This window comes from Triticum dicoccoides, chromosome 7B, assembly GCF_002162155.2.
Source record: "Triticum dicoccoides isolate Atlit2015 ecotype Zavitan chromosome 7B, WEW_v2.0, whole genome shotgun sequence".
Lineage (NCBI taxonomy): Eukaryota > Viridiplantae > Streptophyta > Magnoliopsida > Poales > Poaceae > Triticum > Triticum dicoccoides.
Genome location: NC_041393.1, coordinates 401,914,375 through 401,928,495, shown reverse-complemented (window position 1 = coordinate 401,928,495; position 14,121 = coordinate 401,914,375).

Sequence of the window (14,121 nt, the reverse complement as noted above, 5' to 3'; positions counted from 1 at the left end):
CCGCATAGAGTCAAACTATGAAAAGCAAGTGTCCCGTAAAGGGGTAGAATCACTTACCTCGTCGGCTTGGCGTTGCGAGCGAAATCCGCGATCTTCAGTCACGGATGCGGGGGCTTCGGCGCCCTTAAACAGCACCCTCCAGGCGCCTTCGTACGTTGTGTCGAAGAGCCCGCTCAGCGCCTGGTGCTGTTCCGGATTGAACTCCCATAGATTGAATGCCTGCTCTTGGCATGGGAGAATCCGGCGGACGAGCATGACTTGGACCACATTAACCAGCCTGAGCTTCTTCACCAGCTTCTGGATACAGGCTTGGAGTACCGTCAACTCCTCCGAACTACCCCACAGCAAGCCCTTCTCTTTCTGGGAGGTGAGCTGCGTGGGGATACCAGATCTGAACTCGGGGGCCGCCGCCCACTTAGGGTCGCGCGGCTCGGTGATATAGAACCACCCCGATTGCCACCCCTTGACGGATTCCACGAAGGCCCCTTCGAACCAAAGGACATTGGGCATCTTGCCCAACATGGCGCCTCCGCACTCTGCTTGAGTGCCCTTCACTACCTTCGGCTTGACATTGAAGGTCTTGAGCCACAAGCCGAAGTGGGGCTGGATGCAGAGGAAGGCCTCGCACACGACAATAAACGCCGAGATGTTGAGGATGAAGTTCGGCGCCAGATCATGGAAATCCAGGCCGTAGTAGAACATGAGCCCCCGGACAAAGGGGTGAAGTGGAAAACCCAGTACGCGGAGTTAGTGGGGAAGAAAAACGACCCTCTCATGGGGCCTGGGGGTGGGGATGAGCTGCCCCTCGTCGGGCAGCCGGTGCGCGATGTCGCCGGACAGGTAGCCAGCGCTGCGCAATCTTTCGATGTGCTCCTCCGTAACGGAGGAGGTCATCCACTTGCCTCCCGCTCCGGACATAACTGGGGAAGGTTGAGACGAGATGTGCGGGCTTGGGCACTGGAGCTCGAGTGCGCGGAGATGGATAAGCAAAGGAGGAAGAAGGTGTAGGTGAAAAGGTGAATCCTTATCCCTTATATGGGCGGGCGAAGTCTACGCGTCCCCCACCGGCCTGGTAAAACTCGCTTATCCCCCAAGCGTCACCATCAATGGCGCGGTTGGGTTACCCGCGTCCGTATTGATGAGAATCCCGAATTAAGGGGGAACACGATCTCTGCTTCGACAAGACGTGCCAAGGAAACCGCTTCGCTAAAATGCGCTGAGGTGGTAGAGTAAAAAACGATTCAAAGCCGGACACTATCCTGGTGTTCACAATCTTCTATCATTCGGAGGAGGAACCCGCCTTGCAATGCCAAGCAATATACGCGCCGGACTTATCGTCGTTGAAGCCTGGTTCAGGGGCTACTGAGGGAGTCCTGGATTAGGGGGTGTCCGGATAGCCGGACTACCATCATCAGCCGAACTATCATCGGCCAGACTATCATCATCGACTGGACTCCAAGACTATGAAGATACAAGATTGAAGACTTCGTCCCGTGTCCGGATGGGACTTTCCTTGGCGTGGAAGGCAAGCTTGGCGATACGGATACGTAGATCTCCTACCATTGTAACCGACTCTATGTAACCCTAGCCCTCTCCGGTGTCTATATAAATCGGATGGCTCTAGTCCGTAGGACACAACAATAATCATTACAATCATACCATAGGCTAGCTTCTAGGGTTTAGCCTCCTTGATCTCGCGGTAGATCCACTCTTGTAAACATCCACAATATCAATATCAATCAAGCAGGACGTAGGGTTTTACCTCCATCAAGAGGGCCCAAACCTGGGTAAAACATCGTGTCCCTTGTCTCCTGTTACCATCCGCTTAGACGCACAGTTCGGGACCCCCTACCCGAGATCCGCCGGTTTTGACACCGACAGGTGGAAAGAAATATTTCATGACGTTAATTGACGACTCCACTAGATACTGCCATGTGTATCTTCTGAAATCTAAGGATGAGGCTTTGAACTTTTTCAAGATCTATAAAGCTGAAGTGGAAAACCAACTTGATCGAAAAATCAAGAGGCTTAGGTCCGACCGTGGTGGACAGTATTTTTCCAATGAATTTGATGCTTTTTGTGCGGAACATGGTATAATCCATGAGAGGAATCCTCCCTGCTCACCTCAGTCAAATGGGGTGGCCGAAAGAAAGAACCGTACTCCAACTGATTTGGTTAACGCCATGTTAGACACATCGGGTCTCTCAAAGGCATGGTGGGGGAGGCGATATTGACTGCATGTCATGTCCTAAACCGAGTTCCCACAAAGAACAAAGAGATAACTCCATTCGAGGAATGGGAAAATAAAAGGTTAAAGCTCTCTTATCTACGAACCTGGGGTTGTTTGGCGAAAGTCAATGTGCCAATTCCAAAAAAGTGGAAGCTGGGACCAAACACTGTAGATTGTGTTTTCCTGGGATATGCTTTTCATAGCATTGGCTATAGATTCTTGGTTGTAAAATCTGAGGTACCTGACATGCATGTCGGTACGATCATGGAGTCGAATGATGCGACTTTCTTTGAAGATATCTTTCCCATGAAGGATATGGCTACCTCATCTAATCAGGAGATGCCTAATTCATCGAATCAGGAACCAGTTACAATTACTGAACTTGCCATTTCGTGGAACACTTTGAAAGTCCTGTGGAGGAGAACAATGAAGTTCCTACTAGGAGCAAGAGACAGCGGGTAGCAAAGTCCTTTGGTGATGATTTTCTTGTGTATCTCATAGATGATACTCCTAGTTCTATTTCGGAGGCCTATGCATCGGAAGATGCTGACTACTGGAAGGAAGCGGTTCATAGCGAGATGGATTCCATCTTGGCGAATGAAACTTGGGAGATAACTGATCGTCCTTATGGGTGCAAACCTATAGGATGCAAATGGTTATTCAAGAAGAAGTTTAGGCCTGATGGTACTATTGAAAAGTACAAGGCTCGGCTCGTGGCTAAGGGTTATACCCAAAAGGAAGGTGAAGACTTCTTTGATACTTACTCACCTGTGGCTCAACTGATCTATTCGAGTTCTACTTTCACTAACTGCCTCACATGGTCTTCTCGTTCATCAAATGGATGTTAAGACTGCTTTCCTAAATGGAGAGTTGGACGAGGAAATTTATATGGAACAACCAGATGGGTTTGTAATAGATGGTCAGGAAGAGAAAGTGTGCAAGTTGCTGAAGTCTTTATATGGACTCAAGCAAGCACCCAAACAGTGGCATGAGAAGTTCGAAAGAACTTTAACAGCTGGAGGCTTTGTTGTGAACGAAGCTGACAAATGTGTGTACTATCTCCATGGTGGGGGCGAGGGAGTTATGCTTTGCTTGTATGTTGATGACATACTGATTTTCGGAACAAATCTGAATGTTATTAAGGAGGTCAAGGATTTCCTATCTCGCTATTTTGAGATGAAGGATTTAGGAGTGGCTGATGTCATTCTGAACATCAAGTTGTTGAGAGATGATGATGGTGGGATTACATTGCTTCAATCTCACTATGTGGAAAAGATCTTGAGTCGCTTTGGCTACAGTGACTGCAAGCCCTCTCCAACACCATATGATGCTAGTGTGTTGCTTCAAAAGAATCGAAGAATTGCTAGAGACCAATTGAAATATTCTCAGATTATTGGCTCGCTTATGTACTTAGCCAGTGCTACAAGACCTGCCATCTCTTTTGCTGTTAGCAAACTGAGCCGGTTTGTCTCAAAACCAGGAGATGTGCATTGGAAAGCTCTAGAGAGAGTTTTGTGTTATTTGAAAGGCACTACGAATTATGGAATTCACTACACTGGGCACCCAAAGGTGCTTGAAGGGTATAGTGACTCAAACTGGATCTCAGATGCTGATGAGATAAAGGCCACGAGCGGATATGTGTTCACTCATGGAGGTGGCGCTATTTCTTGGAAGTCTTGCAAGCAGACCATCTTAACGAGGTCAACAATGGAAGCAGAACTCACAACACTAGATACAGCTACGGTCGAAGCAGATTGGCTTCGCCGGCTCTTGAATGACTTGCCGGTAGTTGAGAAATCTGTACCTGATATCCTTATGAACTGTGACAATCAAACTGTGATCACTAAAGTGAGAAGCTCAAAGGATAACATGAAGTCATCAAGACACGTTCAGAGAAGGTTAAAGTTTGTCAAAAAAATGAAAAACTCCAGAGTTATTGCATTGGATTATATCCAAACGTCTAAAAATCTGGCAGATCCTTTCACTAAGGGTCTATCACGTAATGTGATAGATAATGCATCGAGGGAGATGGGTATGAGACCCACGATATGAATGTTCACAGTGGTAACCTATTCTTTGTGATCGGAGATCCCGTGAATTAGATGTGAAAGACAAGCTGTTGGTCAACTGAGAGGAGAGTATCCTTACTGTTAAAAAGACCACTCCATGAAGATGCAATACTCTCCTAATCTCCATGCCAGGTTGATGTATATCTTAATGTGTTCTAAGTGGCTCTTTGAAGCAGATATGTTGTCCTGCAGAACATCTTTTGAAGAATGCACCTATATGAGTCTGGTTGTTAAACGTCGCAATCTATGAGAGTAGGGTTCTCTCTAGTAAACTCATGAAAGGTCTCGGAGTATGACGCATAAACTCCACCCGCGGGGAAGACTCACGGTAGCCACGTATCAGTCAAGGCTTTATGTGAAGCTAGATTCGTAGAAAACTTGCAGCTCAAGGCCCAGTCCACTGTTCAAGTTGCTTACTAGTGTAGCATAGAGTTCTAGGTGGAAGTTCAACTTAACAGTCTCCACTGTAATACCGGTATATAAAACAGTGTTTTGGAATCAAAGGCAAATTTTGTGTGCCTCTGGGATCTGGTGGGGGATTGCTGGAATTTTGTCTATTTTGGGCCTAGCCCAATAGCAGTTTCAGAAATTCCTAATAAATCCTAGAGGCCCACGTAGCCCATTCGTGCAAGGCAAGAGGTGGAACTAAAGTTTAGTCCCACATTGCTAGTTTAGAGGGAGTTGGACCTCTTTATAAGGGAGGCTCCTTCCCCACTTGTATGAGCATGAGAACAAGAGGGACATCCATGCACGCTCCTCCTTCGCCACCCGCCTCGCCACACCACGCCTCGTCACGATGCGCCGCGGGTTGCGGGAATGAGCCGAGCCGATGTCTAAATTTTTGCCACGCACGACGGGTATATGAACGGTCACACGGGAGCTGAAACGTTTTGCTGTAGTGGAGCCTGAATACGAACGGCACACCTCTTCGCGTGTTGCCTGTTCGTTTCGTCTCCCTCCGTTGCTTCACCTCCCGCCGCAACCTGTTCGCGTCCTTCTCCTGTGCCTATATAAGAGAGGTCGCTCCTCTCCAGAGAGACACACCAGAATCTCTTCCTCCTCTCGCCACAAGTTCCTAAGCACTGTGTTGCTGCTACATTCTTCCCCATCCCGGCTTGCGGTGTGCACCGCAGGTCGGGACAGTAGGCCTCCGAAACCGCACCTTTTGAGTCTTGTACGGGAGAAGGGTGATAAGGTTTTTGGGGAGCGCTCTGCGCGACTACTGACTCCTTCATCACGGACACCCCGGACTCTGACGACTTCTTCCCCAACGACGATTACTTCCCCGACGTCGACAACCTCCTCGACGACATGGAGGACACCGACCCCAAGTCAGTGCCTCTGCTCCTGCTGCTGTCACGTACGTGTTTCTCCCCTTTCTATTGGAGGTTCTGCTACAGTTTTTTGTTCTAGTATTTTCTCTAGACATGTTAGACTCTATTTCATATCTACAACCTGCTATACCGTCTGCTTTAGATATGCTTAGTTATGGTTCATATATGAACATGTTGTTTACCTTCTCTTTGTCAAATCGCATGGCTCATTTTACTAGTGCTATACTAGCCATGCTTTATTGTAACGCCTCGGATTCGTTGCGCCAGGTGTCTGCCAGTTATTCGCCGTTGTTGCCATGTCATTTGCTTGCGTGTTGCATTTCATCATGACATCATGTGCATTTCATTTTGCATACGTGTTCATCTCATGCATCCGAGCCTTTTCCCCGTTGTCTGTTTTGCGATCCGACGCTCCTATGTCCTCCGGCGTCCCCCTCTTCTCTCTCTTCGTGAGTGGGTGTTAAACGTTCTCGGAATGGACCAAGGCTTGCCAAGCGGACTTGGTATAGCACCGGTAGACCGCCTGTCAAGTTTCGTGCCATTTGGAGGTCGTTTGGTACTCCACCGGTTAACCGGGTAACCGTAAAGCCCCTCTCTCTTTGTAGCCCAACGCCCCTTCCAAACTGGCCCAAAACCCATCTAACTCCCCTCCATGCTCTCGGTCGTTCGATCACGATCGCGTGGCCGAAAACCGCTCCTCATTTGGACTCTCCTAGCTCCCAGAAACTATAAATAGGTCCTCCCCGTCCAAATTCGCGGATGAAAATCCCCCCTAACCCTAGCCCCGCTCCTCTCCGCCGCCGGACACGTCCGGATCGGGCCGGACATGTCCGCCCGCTGCCGCCCGACGAATCAAGCGCCGCCACGTGTCCTGCCCCGCGCCCACATCGCCGCCGGCCCGCGGAGCCCATCCGAGGCCCGCGCGGGCCCAGATCTCGCCGCCGCCTGGCCCGTCCCCGCCGCAGCGGCCCGCGCGCGCCCGCGCCGGGCCCATGCTGTGCCGCCGCCCCGCGCCGCCGTTGCGCCTCGTCGCCGTTGTTCGCCTCGCCGCTGCCCCGGCCGGCGCTCGCCCCCGCGTCGCCCGGCCGATTCCCTCCGTCGTCGGCTCCCTCCGCTGTCGTTGCGTCTCCGCCGCCGCCGCCGCCTTGTTCCCCCGCCGGAGCGGGCTCCTCCGTGCCTGCATCGGACCCCACCGGCCTCCAGATCCGCCGTCCGCGGCCGCCATCGCCTGCCGCCGCGGCGCCCGCCGAGGTCGCCGCCGCCCCGGTCGGGATCGAGCGGAGGAGCCGCTCGACCCGGTCGCCCACACCGCGTCTCCGTGGGTCGCCGTCCCACGCGAGGCCCAGCCCAGCGCGGCCCACGCCCGGCCTCGCCTCGCCCTGGCCCACCTCCCCGCAACCTGGGCCGAGCCCACTAGGTGAGCAGGACACCTATCCCGCGCCCGTGCGACTTATAGCTATATTGCGCTCGATCTGTCTTTTTTTCAGAAACTGCCAAGTCCCTAGTCTGTGTAATTTTCATGCCCTGTTCATCGCATCATATCTCTGCATCCGCAGCTCCGTTTCGTGCGTGTAATATGTCAAATTGTTTGCCTCGACGAGTACATCATTTCATTCCATTGCATAATATTCATTTGAGCTCATCTTGATGTCTGAATCATCGTTGTAAGAATGCTTCATGATATTTTCTGCTGTCTGTTATCAGAACGAGCTCTTTTATCATTTTTGCCATGATTGATGTGTGCATCCTATGAGGTTGATGTCTTCATGTGTTTTGAACTATGCCATGTCTTCTTTACAGAGGTGCTTACCATGTATTTTTGTGATCAATGTCGTGACTAGCACAAGCATGAAAACTAGGCATCGTGATGTTACTGATTTTAGTCCCTGTTCTCCTGTTATTTTGATGCCATGTAAACTTGATGCTACAGAGATATCCATGAATATTTTGAGATACTTCAGTAAGGGTGTTTTGAACATGTAGTTATTGTCTATCCATCCATGCTCTTTGTTGCAATTATGGAGTAGTCTAGCATGTCATTTGAGTGCTCTACTTTTGCTTCAAAATGTTTCCTGGTAGATTGTTTACATGTTATTCAATTTAGCCAAGCTTGTTGTAGTTGATCCTTGCATGCTATGGACTTGTTCTGTCCTTGGTTGGTTACACAAACATGTCTTATTGATGATGCTATGCTTATCTTGTCATGCAATGACTTGTGGTGAGTGAATCGAGCTTGTTAAGTAGTGTACTCGCTGTTGCTGTTTTGCTAGGCTGAATGTGTTATTTCGTGATGCTATATAAACATCTTGCTACTAATCATTCTATGCATAATCTGGAGATGTTCTATAAACAAGTTTTGATCTACATGTCATCCTATATCCATCCATGCCCCTGGTTGCATTTATAGCTTGCTTTAGATTGTTCATACCTTGCTCCAAAGTTGCTTCATAATGTTGCTGTCAGCCTGTTAACATTAAGTTCAGTTGTTACCATGTGTTTTGCTAGTGTTCGATGCACCCTATGAACTTGCTATTGCCATGCTTAGCTTCACAAATATGTCTTCTTACTGTTGGTTGCCTTGCCATGCCATATTTTGCTCTGTAGTGAGTTGCACAAGCTCATCTACATGCCTTCATAATTATGTTCCTGCCATGTATGAATCTGTATAATAACTTGCTATGTTTACGTGGGTGCCATCATATTTTCTGATCCTTTTGGCTTATGGTCACTAAGGGACTTTTGATCTATGCTTTGAGTAGAATCATGCCATGCCTTTGTTTGCCATATTAAGTTCCTGTAACATGTTGTTTGATAGCTCTAAACATTGCATCGTGATATTATTTTCTGCAAAGTCTGAAATTGTTATAACTTGCAATCTTACCATGTGTGTTTGAGCATGTTCTAGTGAATTTTGGAGATAGCTCAGTGTTCATGTTTTGTAATGCTTTACCTGTACATCATGTCCATGTCTTTTGTTTTCATGTTGAGATGTTGTAGCATGTTGTTTTGATGCTTGCAATATGCCTAGCTGCTGTTTTGGACAGCTTATCCTTTAACTTGTATTTTGTGTGTGTGTTGAACCGTTGCTCCGTTTTGAGTGTGCTCTATATGAAACTTGCTTAGAATTGCATGTAGTTTCATATTATCATGTTGCATCCTTGTTTTGAGGTGTTTCCTTGATGTTTGGGTGCATTTTGCATCAATGCCATGTTTAACTTGTTTAGCTCATATCTTCTAGGCCGTAGCTCCAAATCTAATAAACTTTATATGTAACTTGACTAGAATCTCGTGTAGATCATCTTTGTGCATCTTAACTTGATGTTTAACAACTTGAACATAAGGTTTATTCAGATCTGGACCAATTTCGAAATATGCATATGAGGACTTACCGGAATTGTTATATGTTGTTCCCGGCCTCATTTAAACTTGTCTTGATGTGTTGCTCTTGTTTGCATCATCTCTTGCCATGAGTAGATTCATGTAGCATTGTCATGCATCATGCTTGTTGTGCATCATGTCTTGTTCATGTGTGGTGTGTTTACCATGTTGTGTGCTTCTTTTTGTTAGTTCCTGTTTCGTTGCGATCGTGAGGATTCATTCGTCTACGCTTGGTTCGTCTTCGTGGCTTCATCCGTTCATCTTCTTCATGGACTCGTTCTTCTTCCTAGCGGGATTTCAGGCAAGATGACCGCTACCCTGGATCTCACTTCTATCATTGCTATGCTAGTTGCTTCGTTCTATCGCTATGCTGCGCTACCTATCACCTGTTTATCAAGCCATCCCATATTGCCATGAACCTCTAACCTTTGACACCTTTCCTATACAAACCGTTGTTTGGCTATGTTACCGCTTTTGCTCAGCCCCTCTTATAGCATTGCTAGTTGCAGGTGAAGTTGAAGATTTCTCCATGGTGGACAGGATTTTGGTTGGGATATCACAATATCTCTTACATTATTAATGCATCTATATAGTTGGTAAAGGTTGGAAGACTCGGCCTTATGCCCGGTGTTTTGTTCCACTCTTGCCCCCCTAGTTTCCGTCATACCGGTGTTATGTTCCCGGATTTTGCGTTCCTTACGCGGTCGGGTGATTTATGGGACCCCCTTGACAGTTCGCTTTGAATAAAACTCCTCCAGCAAGGCCCAACCTTGGTTTTACCATTTGCCTCACCACCACCTATCCCTTTCCCTTGGGTCGGCCAACCCAAGGGTCATCTTTATTTTAGCCCCCCCCCCCCCGGGCCAGTGCTTGTCTAAGTGTTGGTCCAAACTGAGCTGCCTGCGGGGCCACCTCGGGGCAACTTGAGGGTTGGTTTTACTCGTAGCTAGTCTCATCTGGTGTTGCCCTGAGAACGAGATATGTGCAGCTCCTATCGGGATTTGTCGGTGCATCGGGTGGCTTTACTGATCTTGTTTTACCATTGTCGAAATGTCTTGTAAACCGGGATTCCGAGACTGATCGGGTCTTCCTGCGAGAAGGTCTATTCCTTCGTTGATCGCGAGAGCTTGTCATGGGCTAAGTTGGGACACCCCTGCAGGGTATAATCTTTCGAAAGCCGTGCCTGCGGTTATAGGCAGATGTGAATTTGTTAATGTCCGGTTGTAGATAACTTGACACCAGATCCGAATTAAAACGCATCAACCGCATGTGTAGCCGTGATGGTCTCTTTTCGGCGGAGTCCGGGAAGTGAACATGGTTTCTGGGTTATGTTTGACGTAAGTAGGAGTTCAGGATCACTTCTTGATCATTGCTAGCTTCACGACCGTTCCTTTTGCTCTCTTCTCGCTCTTATTTGCGTATGTTAGCCACCATATATGCTTAGTCGCTGCTGCAGCCTCACCACTTTACCCCTTCCTTTCCCTTTAAGCTTTGCTAGTCTTGATACCCATGGTAATGGGATTGCTGAGTCCTCGTGGCTCACAGATTACTACAACAACAGTTGCAGGTACAGGTTGTGCGATGATCATGACGCGAGAGCGATGCTTGCTTGCGTTGAGTTCTTCTTCTGCTTCTTCGATCAGGGGATAGGTTCTAGGTCGGCAGCCTGGGCTAGCAGGGTGGATGTCGTTTGAGTTTTTGTTTGTGTTTCATCTGTAGTCGGATGTGGCTCTTATGTATTGTGATGTTGTATTCGTGTGGCATTGTATGCCTTATGTATGTATCCCCATCTATTATGTAATGTTGATGTAATGATATCCACCTTGCAAAAGTGTTTCAATATGCGGGTCTATCCTTGGTGGGACCTTCGAGTTCCTTTTGGATAGGATTGCATATTGGGCGTGACAAGTTGGTATCAGAGCCTCGACCGACCCTAGGAGCCCCCTTGATTGATCGTGTAGTTTGGCCGTTGTTGAGTCTAGAAGAAAACTGTTTTTGGAGTCTAGTTATATCGGAGAGTAGGAATTCTTTTTACTCCTCAGCCCCTTCATCGCTCTGGTAAGGAATCTTGACGTAGGTGTTTTGAATTACTTCTCTTCCCCTTCAAATTTTTCTTTAGGATCACGCAGTTGGTTTTCCGATCGTTGTTCCTCAGCTCTTTTCATCCGGTGCATTTCTCGTCAAGTCGACTCGAGCCTCTTCATCTTTGAGTTCAATCCACAGTTGTTTTTTTTCATCCGCCCTCCCCTTCTTCTTCTCGGAACCAGAGTTCGTAATCGAGTATCCATCCTACTCGTCTGAAGTCCTTGCCTTCTTTTCTTTAATGATTTCAATCGGTGTTTTTCTCTTCAAGATATTCGTCGTTTTCCCCTTCCAAGTTGCCTTTGTTTTCCCGCCCTCCCACCCTTTTCTTCCCGGAGTCTGACTCTCTCTCGACCATCTATCTCATTCGTGTGGAACCTCTTCAGTCTTTCGTCAATTGTTTCAACTGGTGAATTCTCATCTTGTTCGTCATGCTTCATCCCTTTCTTTTTCCGGTGGACTCAATTCATGTTTTTCGGGTTGATCATATTCTTTTCCTCGGCTCAAGTGTTTTCCTTGCTCGTTTGCCTCTCGCCAGTTTATCCTTCCGGAGTGTTCCAGACATCTCAGGAGATTCGTCTGTCTTTGAATTAATTCGAGGTTGTCACCTCATTCAAATATTTCAATTGTTCCGGTGCTTCATCTATCTGTTCAATAATCCTTTTCAATGGTGTTTTCTTTTAGTGGGCCCTAACCCATAGGTCTTTTCCCAGGATCTTACCTGACTCTTCAAATTCCCCCGGAGTTATTCTCAATTCTTTTCAAGTGTGACGTAAGAATGGATTTCATTAGTCACATGCCTTTCCAAGACCGATTTCAAATCATTTCATTGTTGGCTCAACCCCTTCGCTTTTCATTCTCCCGAAGTATCTCAGTAATTTCGATGGTGTTTCTCGTCGTCATTTGAAGACCGAAGAAGAGTCCTTCCTCTAAATCTTGTCTCTTCTCCCAAAGATTCATGGTTCCAACTTCATGTTATCCTCGCGAATTATTCCATTTGTCAGATATTCCTTTTCTCTACCATCCGGAGTTTGTCAGGAGTTGTTTTCCCATTTATTTTCATCGGAGGCGATCATTCCAGAAGAATTCTTCGTCCTCTCATTCCAGCTATCGTTCTCTAATTATCCCGGTGCTTCGTTCAAGTGTTTTTTTAATCATCTCGTAATCTCTTCGTTCTTGTGCATCTAAATCCCCTTAGGCATATTCGATCGTCCACTTCTTCCGGTGATTCATTCCCTTTCGTCAGTCATTTTCGAATTCTTACGGTGGTTCGTTCAAGATTTTTTTTCCTTGATCATCATTTCTATTCATTCGTTCTTTCCAATACTACCGGTGGTTCATGAAGACTTTCTCAAGTTTTGCGCCATTTACCCCTCAATCCTTTTTCCAAGAAGAATAAGTAGTATGTAAAATCCATTGCTTGTCATCAATTTTATTTTGATGAAGGATAAGCATACAATAAATCTTATTCTCATTTCATCCAAGTGAGTAATCCCTTCCATCGGAGTTTGTTCATGAGGAATAAATTCTAGTTCCAAGTGTTTTTCATCTTTTCTTTTCCGGAGTTCAGATTTCCTCGACCATTTCGTCGGAACCTCCATCTAAATCATCGCAAGCTTTAATCTTATTCTTTCATCCTTCATTGTATCTGTCATCCTTCTTGTTTACCGGAGTTCTTCATGGTGGTTCTTCATGATTTAATTCATTCTTCAAGTGTTCATCAAGATTCTTATCGAAGGAGCTCAAGTATCTTTCCTTCTTGATTTTCAAAGTGCAATTAATTCTCCGTCTTATTTGGAAGTGGAGTTTTGCATTCTTTCGTTCTTCCCAGCTATTCAATCATTTCCGTTTGCGGCTGGTTATCACCTCATAATTTTGAGATGTTTTCCATAAGTCCACAACAAGCTTATCCTTTCGTTGTTGATTTTCTCAACAACTCCATTCAATCCTTCTAAATTCTTTTCATTCCATTCTTTTAATTCTTCCGGAGGCTTTGCATTGTTCATCTCCTCAAGTGTCATCCCGTCTTCTGAAGTTCGTGTTCTTTTCATTCCATTTTCAACCGGAGTGCTGCCTAAATCCTTTTCAGTCTTATTCGTTTCTTATCTCATTCTAACCGGAGTGGTTTCATAGTCTATTTGATTCCGCAAGCTTTCGATTCTTGTCTTTCTCGTCGTTCCTCTCTTCTTCTCAAGTGCTCTCGATTCTTTGCTTCTTCTCTTGAGTTCTTGCTTCACCTCATCCCCTTTTCCCTTCCGTCTCGGTCCTAAGATCTCGGGACGAGATCTCTTGTTAGTGGACGAGTGTTGTAACGCCCCGGATTCGTTGCGTCAGGTGTCTGCCAGTTATTCGCCATTGTTTCCATGTCATTTGCTTGCGTGTTGCATTTCATCATGACATCATGTGCATTTCATTTTGCATACGTGTTCGTGTCATGCATCCGAGCCTTTTCCCCGTTGTCCGTTTTGCGATCCGGCGCTCCTATGTCCTCCAGCGTCCCCCTCTTCTCTCTCTTCGTGAGTGGGTGTTAAACGTTCTCGGAATGGACTGAGGCTTGCCAAGCAGACTTGATATAGCACTGGTAGACCGCCTGTCAAGTTTCGTGCCATTTGGAGGTCGTTTGGTACTCCAACGGTTAACCGGGTAACCATAAAGCCCCTCTCTCTTTGCAGCCCAACACCCCTTCCAAACTGGCCCAAAACCCATCTGACTCCCCTCCATGCTTTCGGTCGTTCGATCACGATCGCGTGGCCAAAAACCGCTCCTCATTTGGACTCTCCTAGCTCCCAGAAACTATAAATAGGTCCTCCCCGTCCAAATTCGCGGATGAAAATCCCCCCTAACCCTAGCCCCGCTCCTCTCCGCCGCCGGACACGTCCGGATCGGGCCGGACATGTCCGCCCGCCGCCGCCCGACAAATCAGGCGCCGCCACGTGTCCTCCCCCGCGACCACATCGCCGCCGGCCCGCGGAGCCCATCCGGGGCCCGCGCGGGCCCAGATCTCACCGCCGCCTGGCCCGTCCCCGCC